General features: G+C 39.9%; 1 pseudogene; it reads right to left on the bottom strand.

Annotated features, from left to right (window-relative positions):
* Positions 1-1,973: 1,973 nt before the first annotated feature.
* Positions 1,974-12,862, bottom strand: part of LOC122678990 — a 50,303-nt pseudogene continuing 39,414 nt past the window's right edge.

Below are 12,862 nucleotides of genomic sequence, written 5' to 3'. Positions count from 1 at the left end.
AATACGGTAAAGAATCCATCTGCAACGCAGGAGACCCCCGTTTGATTCCTGGGTTGGGAAGATCCGCTGGAGAAGGGATAGGCTACCCACTCCAATATTCTTGGGCTTCCTTGGTGGCTCAGCTCTTGAAGAATCTGCCTGCAATGCAGGAGACCTGGGTTCCATCCCTGGGTTGGGAAGATCCCTTGGAGAAGGGAACAGCTACCCACTCCAATACTCTGGCCTGGAGAATTCCATGGACTGTATATCCATGGGGTCACAAAGAGCTGGACATGACTGAGTGACTTTCACTCACTATTCATGGATGGACTTACGCTTCTACTAGGGGATGTATGATACCCAATTATCTCTCTTTTTGTGATGGTAACAACCATTGGTGACCCCTGATTAGATTCATTAATTCATTAGGTGGAGCCTGGCTTTTATTTTGAAGTACTTATAAACTCATCCCATCCTATATAGTCGCTCAGTCATGTCTGACTCTTTGTGACCCTAGGGTCTGTCCATAGAATTCACCAGGCAAAAATACTGGAATGGGCTGCCATTCCCTTCTCCAGTGGATCTTCCTGACCCAGGGATCAAACCCGGGTCTCCTGCATTGCAGGCAGATTCTTTACCATCTAAGCCACCAGGGAAGCCCCCTATAAACTCATAGGAAGTTGCAGAAATTGCAAAGAGAGTCACATGTATCCTTCACCCAACTTCCCTTAGCTATTGAAGTAAACATCTTATATAACCCTAGTTCAATATCAAAACTGGGAAACTGACACCAGCATAATAATAGTACATTTAAAAACGTATCTGATAACATTTTCCCTTTAAAAGTCTAGTGAAAGAATCAAAATGAAAACTGTTCATGATTTGGTTAATTATATGTGTTTCACAGTTTTATTTCAGCTTGAAATATGGGTTTTTCTCTAAAAGTTAATTTATGAACCTAGGTTAAAAATACATCAAAGCTAGCTTTATTTTGAGTTGAAGACAGTTTGGCACTGTCTGACCCTATTCCAGGAGACTTACTTGTAATTCAATGGTATAAATTTGGATTTGAGGTGTCTAGCAAAAAAATGCCAAAGGCCCACTTTCCTTTTGTTAGACGCAGAAGAAACAGCTTTTCAGAGGTGAGGTCATCTTCCTTTCCCTTGAAATTCAGGGAATGCACTTATATAATGACTTCATGGAAAAATAGTACAGCACACAGTTAAAGGAATGACAGAAACATTTTCTTTACTGCTTTCTAATTTACAAAGGGCGTTAGTTAAATAAAGCTACACCTTAATTAGGTGTCAGAGCTTGAGAGTCAGTGGAGAACACATCTTGCTTGAAATCTGGATCCCTTCTTTTATGGCAAAAGAAAACTTGGCAGTTTCAACATGTTCACAGTGCTGCTTACAAGAGTTTAAACATGACTATTTGTTGGGACATTTCTGAGGATTCTTTCTTCTCTAATTTGGAAATTTAGAAGTATTCTTTAGGTTTATAACTTGCAAAAATTGGGAGAAATTTTAAAGATCATGTGAGCTATCTAGTCATGTTATAGATTAAAGACTGAGGCCTGGAGGGGTTAAGTGATTCCCTCACCCAGTCAGCCATTGGCTGGGTCAGCGCGGCTATGCCTCTGACAAGGCAGGATGTGGGGCAGGTGAAAAGCAGGTGCAGAGGTACAGAAGGCAGGGAGGGTGCTTCCCTTGGGGTCCTGCAAGGGCACTCTAAGCTCCAGAGGACTGGGCCCTGCTCTCTCGGCTCACTCTTGTGTCTCTAGGGTTCACTAAAGGGTTCATGTCTAGCAAATGTAGACGAGGCTCTCAGAGTCAGAACACAGGTCAAGGATAGGATTTGCATGTAGAGAGTGATGGGAGATGAGACTGAAAAGCCTGGCTGAAAAAGATCATCACACTCTTTATTCACCATGTTAAAAAGTTTGGACTTTCTGTAGGTGGATGATAGCGCTGAAGAATTGTAACATAACACAATCAAACGATCATTTCAGAAAGGTCGTTGGCAGCAATAGAAAGATGCACAGCTCGAGGCTGGTGAGGCTGGAGTAGAGACAGCGCTGAGAGCTGCTGCGGAAGGAAGGGGGCTGTGCTGAGGATCTGAACTAAGGCAGTGATGGGGCACCGGGATCACAGAGTTGAAAGATGCTCGGCAGGTAGCCCTGATCAGACAGGGACTCACTGTAGAGGAGTGAAGACTAACTTCCCTGTTTCTGGTGAAGGCAAAGTAGTTGATGGTGTTTGATCTGCTAAGATAAGGAAGGCAGGTTTGCTGGGCAAAGATGAGGAGATTGACTCTGGTGATGAGGGATGTAGGTCTGGAGCTCAGTAGAGAAGTGCCAGCCTCTCAGGGAAGAGACAGTATAGTGGAAATCCACGAATTTAACTTAATGCTTTTTTTTTTTAAAGTATTTTGTCTACACATTATGGATTTCAGTGTGTTCCTGGCCTTAACAAGCAACTCACTCAGTTTGCGGTTCCTTTGCAGCAATGATTAAAATAAAAGTGCTTCCCAGCAAAAGAGACCATAATCAAAATGAAAAGACAACTTGCAGAATGGGAGAAAATATTTACAAACTGTGTAACCAACAAGGGCTTAATTTCTAAAATATACAAACAGTTCATACAACTCAACAACAACAAAAAATGAATGACCCAATAGAAAAATGAGCAGAGGAGCATAAAAAATAACATGTACACAGAAATCCCCCCCCCCCCAAAAAAAAGAGCTAAGTAAACATTTCTCCAAAGAAGGCATACAGATGGCCAACGGGCACATGTAAAGATTCTCAACATCGCTAGTTATTAGAGAAATACAAATTGAAACTACAATGAGGAACCACTTCACATGAAGTGTACCACTTTGCTACATTGGTCAGAATGGCTATCATTAAAGTCTAAATAACAAATGCTGGAGAGGGTGTGAAGAAAAGAGAACTCGCCTATATTGTTGGTGGGAATGTAAATTGGTGCAGCCACTATGGAAAACAGTATGGAGATTCCTCAGAAAACTAAAAATAGAGTTGTCATGTGATCCAGCAATCCCACTCCTGGGTATATATCCAGACAAAACTGTAATTCAAAAAGATACATACACCCCTATGTTCATAGCAGGACTATTCACAATAGCCAAGTCATGGAAACAACCTACATGTTCATTGATTGATAGAGAAGATGTTGTACATATATACAATGGAATGCTCCTCAGCCATAGAAAAGGATGAAGTGATGCTATCTGCAGCAACATGAAACTAGAGGTTATTAAACCAAGTGAAGCAAGTCAGAAAAACACATATCCTATAATATCACTTATATGCGGGATGTAAAATATGTCACAAATGAACTTACCTATGAAATCGAAAGAGACTCACAGACATAGAGAACAGGCTTGTGGTTGCCCAGGAGGAGGGGATTGGGGGTGATGGAGTGGGAGTCTGGGGTCAGTAGATACAAACTATTATATACAAGATGGCTAAACAACAAGGTCTTACTATATAGCAAGAAAAGTAAAGTGAAAGTGTGAGTCGCTCAGTCGTGCCCAACTCTTTGTGAACTGTAGTACCCCATGAACTATAGTCCACCAGGCTCCTCTGTGCATGGAATTCTCTGGGCAAGAATACTTGAGTGGGTTGCCATTCCCTTCCCCAGGAGATCTTCCTTACCAGGGATCGAACCCAGCTCTCCCAAATTGCAGGCAAATTCTTCACCATCTGAGCCACTAGGGAAGCCCATTCAATAGCCCATATAGTATAGGGAACTACATTCAATATCTGGTGATAAACCATAATGGAAAAGGATGTATAAAAAAAGAACATATGTATGTACAACTGAATAACTTTGTTGTATAGCAGAAATTAGCACAACATTGTCAATCAACTATACTTCAAAAAAACCAAAAAAACAAAAAACACCTGCATCTACAATATCTCTCTCTCCTAATACGTTGTCCACACAGGTTTGGAGGAGAGGCTGAGGGTCCAGAGAGGAGAAGGAAAGGCAGGACCCCTAGGAGTTAACACCTCCAGCCACACACACCACGGAAGGAGACCGCAGTGTGGGTTGGGGGTGGTGAGTAATCCATCAGCTCTCTCCAATCAAGCTGCGCCCTCTGGTTCTCACCTCCTTCCTTCCCTGATCTCCTTTCTTCTTCCCAACTCTGTCTTCCAACCTCACATGTTAACCTTGAGAGGAGTTCCGGAAAAACACGATTTTCTCTGTCTCATTACATTTCTACCCTTTTAAAGTTGGTTACCCATTTGATTAAATTCATCTACTTTTACTTCTGTGTTTCTGACCGTATGACAAGCTTTTTGTGGGGAGGAAGCACAACGAACTCATCTTTTTGGAACCCAGACCCCAGTTTCATTCCTAGTTCAGCTCTTAATAAATGGAATTGAAATGACACTATTTTATAGTTTCAAGTGTTTATATATATAGTAAAATAAAGAAGTTTCCATAAGAATTATAAAATCTTTCATAAAAGAAACAAGTTCCCTACTCTCTTATTTAACAGAAAAATTTCTTACATTATAAAGAGTGCTCAGAATATAGAAATATTTTCTATAAAAGCTATGTTTTGAACTATACTGTCTTTTTTTTTTCCTCAGTGATCTTTGGATTTGGTAACGTCTTTGATTATATACTCACAGTTTTAAAAGTAAAGGATGATTTCATCTGAGGCAGATTGAACTTACATGAAAGCGCTTATATGTGCTGGCAATGTGAGTATAAGAGAATGCACTTACAATGAACATTTCACACAATAAATAAGCTAGTCTTTGAGTTGCCCAGTTAGGAAGGCTGGGGTATGCGGAGATTAATGCTGGGTAGTCTAACATTCTTAATGAAACTTGTTAACAAGTGAGATAGGACTTAACAAAGAATTTCAGTTTTAAAGACATGGCAAGTTCAGTTCAGTTGCTCAGCTTGTCCAACTCTTTGCTACCCCATGGACTGCAGCGTGCCAGGCTTCCTTGTCCATCTCCAATTCCCGGAGCTTACTCAATTTCATGTCCATCAGGTTAGTGATGCCATCCAACCATCTCATCCTCTGTCAGCCCCTTCTCCTGCCTTCAATCTTTCCCAGCATCAGGGTCTTTTCAGTTGAGTCAGCTCTTCACATCAGGTGGCCAAAGTATTGGCGTTTCAGCTTCAACATCAGTCCTTTCAATGAGTATTCAGGACTGACTTCCTTTAGGATGGACTGGTTGGATCTCCTTGCAGTCCAAGGGACTCTCAAGAGTCTTCTCCAACTCCACAGTTCAAAAGCATCAATTCTTCGGTGCTCAGCTTTTTTTATAGTCCAACTCACATCCATACATGACTACTGGAAAAACCGTGGCTTTGACTAGACGGACATTTGTTGGCAAAGTAATGTCTCTGCTATTTAATATGCTGTCTAGGTTGATCATAGCTTTCCTTCCAAGGAGCAAGCATCTTTTAATTTCATGGCTGCTATCACCATCTGTAGTGATTTTGGAGCCCCCTAAAATAAAGTCTGTCACTGTTTCCATTGTTTCCCCATCTATTTGCCATGAAGTGATGGGATCAGATGCCATGATCTTTGTTTCCTGAATGTTGCATTTGAAGCCAACTTTTTCATTCTCCTCTTTCACTTTAATCAAGAGGCTCTTTAATTCTTCTTCACTTTCTGCCATAGGGGTGGTGTCATCTGCATATCTGAGGTTATTGATATTTCTCCTGGCAATCTTGATTCCAGCTTGTGCTTCTTCCAGCCCAGCATTTCTCATGATTTACTCTGCATATAAGTTAAATAAGCAGGGTGACAATATACAGCCTTGATGTACTCCTTTCCCGATTTGGAACCAGTCTGTTGTTCCATGTCCAGTTCTCCCTGTTGCTTCTTGACCTGCATACAGATTTCTTAGGAGGCAGGTCAGGTGGTCTGGTATTCCTATGTCTTTAAGAATTTTCCAGTTTATTGTGATCCACACAACCCAGTCGAAGGCTTTGGCATAGTCAATAAAGCAGAAGTAGATGTTTTTCTGGAACTCTCTTGCTTTTTCAATGATCCAACCGATGTTGGCAATTTGATCTCTGGTTCCTCTGCCTTTTCTAAATCCAGCTTGAACATCTGGAAGTTCACGGTTCACATATTGCTAAAGCCTGGCTTGGAGAATTTTGAGCATTACTTTACTAGCGTGTGAGATGAGTATAATTGTGTGGTAGTTTGAACATTCTTTGGCATTGCCTTTTGTTGGGATTGGAATGAAAACTGACCTTTTCCAGCCCTGTGGCCACTGCTGAGTTTTCCAAATAGGCTGGCATATTGAGTGCAGCACTTTCACAGCATCATCTTTTAGGATTTGAAATAGCTCAAGTGGAATTCCATCACTTCCACTAGCTTTGTTCATAGTGATGTTTCCTAAGGCCCACTTGATTTCACAATGCACAAATAAAACATCTCTCTGAGGGATTTTGTTTTCTTCCTAGGAGCCAGAAATTGATTGGATTATAGAGAAAAAAGTTTTTTTTCCCTCCCTTTGAATGAGAAAAAAATTTACAGATCTTCTATTTCCTATTCTCTTTCAGTGTTCAGTTTTCTCACTAATGCAGCTTTTAGTTTCTAATGAAAAGTAAATTTTTAAAGAAGCAATCTGTAAATTATTGTATGTTCTTAAGAATTCAAGCAATACAGAAGTAAGGGCATAGAGCAACAAGAGAAAGTCCTTTTACTTTTAATATAATGTAATTTTTAAAAAATTTACTTTTTAAATTGAATATAATTGCTTATATGGAATTTAAATTGGAATATAATTGCTTATGCAGTAGTCTTGTAAAGACGTGAGAGTTGGACTGTAAAGAAAGCTAAGCACGGAAGAATTGATGCTTTTGAACTGTGATGTTTGAGAAGACTCTTGAGAGTCTCTTGGACTGCAAGGAGATCCAACAGTTCATCCTAAAGGAAATCAGTCCTGAATATTTATTGGAAGGACTGATGCTGAAGCTAAAACTTCAATAATTTGGCCACCTGATGTGAAGAACTGACTCATTTGAAAAGACCCTGATGCTGGGAAAGATTGACGGCAGGAGGAGAAGGGGCCGACAGAGGATGAGATGGTTGGGTGGCATCACTGACTCAATGGACATGAATTTGAGTAAACTCCGGGAGTTGGTGATGGACAGGGAGGCCTGTCTTGCTGCAGTCCATGGGGTCGCAGAGTCGGACACGACTGAGCGACTGAACCGACTGACTGTTAATTGCTTTACTATGGTGTGTTGATTTCTGCCATACAACGACGTGAGACAGCTATAAGTATACGTATCTTCTCAGATGGTAAAGAATCTGCCTGCAATGCAGGAGACATGGATTTGATCCCTAGGTCAGGAAGATCCCCTGAAGAAGAGAATAGCAATCCATTCCAGTATTCTTGCCTGGAGGATTCTATGGACAGACCTTGGGGTTGCAGAGAATTGGACAGGACTGAGTGACTGACACCTACCATTCCCTCTTAAGCCTCACTCTCACTCCACCCCGAATCCAAACCCTCTTGGTCATCACAGAGCACCCAGCTGCTCTCCCTTTGTTATGCAGCAGCTTCCCAGGAACCATCTGTTTACCATGGTAGTGTATATACGTCATTGCTACTAAGAGCTTACAGTGAATGGTGTCCGATTCGTGGTCTCCCAAGAAGATTTAGCTTCGGGACCAGGGACCAGGCTTGATCACTCAAGAGTTTTTGTGTAGCGGAGTTTTAGTAAAGTGAGAAAAGGAACAGAGAAAGCTTCTGAAAGAGACATCAGAAGGGAGATGGACAGTGACCCCCTCGCTAGACTTTAGCAAGGGAACTATATTCTTTTTAAATTGGTTATTACAATAAAAAGAATGTCTCAAGGTTGTAAAGATTTTACCAGACCCACTCCCATAATGTACATTTTAAGATAACAGGATGAGTCAGAAGGTTTTCAGGAAGGACAAATTGTCCTCAAGCAGGATACACTGTTGTTTGAAGTGAGTTTTTTGTTGTGTAATCATTAGTTTGGGGCTTAAAGAAAAAAATGTTTTATGTGACTAAGACTAAGGAATGTATAGAAAAAAGATGTTTGTCCTTTCCTCCTCCTTGAGAATTCCAGACCCCTATCTCCTCAAGGACCCCAGGCTCCTCTCTCCTGGGGATCCGGGCTCCCCGGACTTCTTATCGACCTACCTAGGAATTGACTCTCACACTGCTTTCTCAGTTTGCCTCACTCTCTCCTTCCCATGCTATGTCCACAAGTCCATTCTCTATGTCTGCATCTCTATTCCTGCCCTGCAAATAGGTTGGTTCTTCTAGATTCCATATATATGTTAATACACTGTATTTGTCTTTCGGAAGGTTCTCAGGAAGGTTCTTTTAAATGCATCCTTTTCCCAAACCACCTCTTCCTCAGCAGTGATTGCTAGGACAGTTTGATGTGTATTTTTCAGACTCTTTCCTGTGTATTTACATACATATGTATGCACTCTAACTTGAATCTCTTATTTTTTAACATGAGTGAAAATATTACATGTATTGTTTTGCAATTTGCTATTCTTTTTGAATGATCTTAAAATTTTTTCATGTCACTACATATAAATCTACCGTATTCCATCTGAGCTTTGCTCAGTGTTACAGAACGTGTGTGGAAGAAACCACAGCTATGCATACTTTGCCAGTAAGCTCTTGATTTGGTCCAGGTAAAGGGTGGCATCACCAACTCGGTGGACATGAGTTGGAGCAAGCTCCGGGGGTTGGTGATCGACAGGGAAGCCTGGCGTGCTGCAGTCATGGGATTGCAAAGAGTCAGACAGGACTGAGCAACTGAACCGAACTGACTGAAAGGGCAAATATCTCTTGTTCTCAGAGCAGGTAGGCCCTTTCTCCAGCCAGTCGGCCTCCTTTGCAAGTATGTACTTCCCACCCTTTGTAATATCTAGAGAGACCGAGTGACACCATCCGGACTAGGAAATGTGAGGGGAAGTCGGCAGAGAGGTGTCCGGGAATCTCTATTCCTTGAAAAAGAGCGAAAGCATCATAAGGAGGTTTTATCTCTGCCGTGGCTGTTCTTCTCACATCCTCCACTTCCTGCTTTGAAGTCGATTGCAATTTCTGGAGCTTGAAACTATCTTGAGGCCACAAGGCCACAGGCATAAGGCTGCAAAGTCAACATGCCAACCTTATTATTTCATTTTTCTGTCTAACATACCACCTTGAAATCACAGGATTACAAGTGTCAACTTTTGTTTCCATGCTCAGAGATATGCAAGCTATCTCGGGCTCTGCTGGGCTCATTTGAGACTGGCTGGGTGTGGCTCCAAGTTGGGTGTTAGGTTCAGGTCTCTTCTATGTATTTCCTCATTTTCCTTGCATCAGTAGCTCTATAATGTAGTTCCTTTGATGAAGGAACCCAGGAGTGCAAAGAGGTGAGTAGAAACACAAGATACTTATGATCTTGGCTTAGAACTGGCATATACACAGTTACTTCCACTCACATTCAACTGGCCAATCAAGGTTGCAAGGCCAAGTCTAACATCAGCCTGTTCTAGCACACTGCAAGGTTACACTGCAGACAGAGTGAAGAGCTGAGAACATAATCCAGTCAGCACTCAAAGACGGAGGAGTTGAGGGGTGAAAAGATGTTGGGTCCTTGATGACAAAGTGGAGCAGCTGAGCAAATAGCGGTATGAGTTTTACTCAGAGCTTGTTATGTGATAAAAAAAAAAAAAAAGAGTCCCTATTTATTTAAGGCACAATTTCTGCTGGTAGTTGAAGACATTTCAAAATGATAAAATATAGTTGTATTCTAAATAAACTGTTTTTTATTGATGGGCATTTAAGTCATTTCCAATTTTCCTTTATTACAATGCTACAATGAGCATTTTATATACAACATGACCAAAATGTATGTGTATTTCTATCAGATGAGTTCTTAGATACAGAATTGCTGAGCAGAAGAGTATTTACATTTAAAATTTGATAGATAACATCAGATTGTCCTCCACAAGACTTTGTCAGTTCATTTTTCATACCATTACTAATCCTGCTATTATCACATTAAAAAATGCTTCCAGTTTGATGGGTGAAATATAGTTCTGTTTCATTTGCACTGATTAGTGAAATTAAATGTCTTTTCATGTATTTGTTGGCCATTTGTATTTCTTATTGTGTGATTTGCACAATACCCTTTGCTCATTTTTCTACTGTGTTTTCATTTTCTCTTAGTAATTGGTAGAAGATTATTTTATTTTGTGCTTTTTATTTTGTCTGTTTTTGCACGCATGATAGATATTTTCTGTCACTTATTTGTCTCATCATCTTTAAAAATTTTAAAATTAAATATTGCAAATACAAAACAGTATATATGAAATGTGTTTTATCTCCAAAGAATGGCAATAGAATAAATTGCCAGGAATTCATGACCCAGTTTAAAAACTTGTACTTACTCATCACTCATGAAGTCCTGAATGTGTCCCTTTGGTTCCACCCTCTTTTCAGAACAATCACAACCCTGAATTTTGAGTTTATCATTCCCTCATTTTTCTTTGTGGTTTTGCTACATAAATCTGTGTCCACAAATAACATAGTACTTAGCTTACATGTTCCTGACATATAAATGTGATCATATTGTAAGTTTTCTTTGATAACCGCTCACACTCAGCATGTTTCTAAGGTTCATCCACTTTGTTTGCATGTAGCTGTAGCTCATGTCAGCAAAGAATTCCATTACATGAGGTAGCATAATTTATCCATTCCCCTAGCAAACAGTGTTGCTCTGAACATTGTTAGTTGGTGCCCATGTACAAGAGCTTCTCAAGTTTATCTAGGAATGAAGTTGATAGATCCTACACTGTGTGCATGTTCAGACAAACTATATAAATGTCAAAGTGATTTTTACCAATTTACCCTCCCTACCAGTGGATATCACTGTTTCTGTTATCTCACATCCTTGCCAACACTTGATAACATTATCTAAATTTTTGCAAATCTGGCAGGAGTAAAGTCATAACTTATGGCTCTAAGTCACAACTTACTGCATTTTACTAATCACTAAAGAACAACAGACTGGTTCCAAATCGGGACAGGAGTACTGCAAGGCTGTATATTGTCACCTTGCTTATTTAACCTATACGCAGAGTACAACATGCCAAATGCCAGGCTGGATGAAGCACAAGCTGGAATCAAGGTTGCCGGGAGAGATATCAATAACCTCAGATATGCAGATAACACCACCCTTACGGCAGAAAGCCAAGAACTAAAGAGCCTCTTGATGAAAGTGAAAGAGGAGAGTGAAAAAGTTGGCTTCCAACTCAACATCAGAAAACTAAGATCACGTCATCTGGTCCCATCACTTCATGGCAAATAGATGGGGAATCAGTGGAAACAGTGAGAGACAGCCGACAGAGGATGAGTTGGTTGGATGGCATCACTGACTCAATGGACATGAGTTTGAGTAAGCTCTGGGAGTTGGTAATGGACAGGGAGGCCTGGCGTGCGGCAGTCCATGGGGTTGCAAAGAGTTGGACACGACTGAGCAGCTGAACTGAACTGAATCGAATTACTAACGAGATTGGTTTCTTTTCCAGTGCTTGTTGAACATTTTTTATCTTCCTCTTCCACGAAACTTCTGTTCATCTTTGCTCATTTTTCTATCGGATTATTTGTCTTTTCCTTATTTATTTGTATTCGTCCACGTATAGTCTAGATCTGAACATTCTGTCATTTTGTCAGGTCCTTACTCTGTGCCTTGCCTTTTCACTGTCTTAATGGTATCTTTTGGTGAACAGAATTTCTTAATTTTAACCTACTCAAACTTACCCATCCTTATGGTTAGGAGTGTGTGCGTGTGTGTTTGTGTACACACATATGTGTACTTTACTAAAGAAATCCTTCCCTACCCTAATATCATAAGCATAATCTTCGAGATTTTCACCCAAACATTTTACGGTTTTGCCTTCTACATTTAAGTTTTAATCCATATAGAATTGAGTTTTGAGATAGAATTGAGTTTTGTGGGTTTGGTGAGATTTCTCACCCCTTTCTAATAAGGATAACTACTCGGGGCAGCATAATCCATTGGGAATCCAGCGTTCTCCCACTGCCCCATGCTCCCACATCTTTGCTATTAATATAAATCACATTCCAAACACATGGGGCTGTTTCTGGGTTTCTCTCCTGTCCTAGTGGTGTATTTGCCTATTCAAATGCAAATGCCACAATATATTAATTAACATAGCTTCACGTATCACTTAAAAAACAACTTCTCCCACCTACTTCCTCAGGCACACTTTAGGCTTTATGGGTTGTTTTCTATTCCATATGTATTTTAGGATTAGCTTGTCAAGACTCAGAAGACTCTCTACAGTTTCGACTGCCTTGAATCTGTAAATTAAGTTGAGGAGAATTGACATCTTTTTAATAATGATTCTCTTTATACATGAACATGGCCTCAATTTATTTAGATATTTTTTAATGTCTATTAATAAAGTTTATAATTTTTTTCTTATAAATATCTTTGGTATGCTTATTTTTAGGTTCTTCACATTTTTAAAATTCCATAAATTTTATCTTTTTAAAAAACTATGCATTTGAACTCTTTGCTGGTGGTTTAGAAGGACAATTGATTTTATATCCAGACCTCATGTTAAGTTCTACTGTTTATTAAAGAACTATGATGATTTTTTTTTCAGAGGTTTCTGTATAGATAACTTATCATACACAAATAAAGTTGTTTCTTCCTTTCTAGTACTTAATTCATTTATTTCTTTTTCTTGCCTTATCTCACTGACTTAGATCTCCCATTGCATCTCACTTTATCTTCTTTGCTTTTTAATGATTGTTTCATTATTTTCAACTTCTTTGTCTCTCTGCTCCACATTCTTGCTGACT

The sequence above is a fragment of the Cervus elaphus genome, chromosome 3, assembly GCF_910594005.1.
Source record: "Cervus elaphus chromosome 3, mCerEla1.1, whole genome shotgun sequence".
NCBI classification, from domain to species: Eukaryota; Metazoa; Chordata; class Mammalia; order Artiodactyla; family Cervidae; genus Cervus; species Cervus elaphus.
This window is presented reverse-complemented; position numbering and strand designations above follow the sequence as displayed.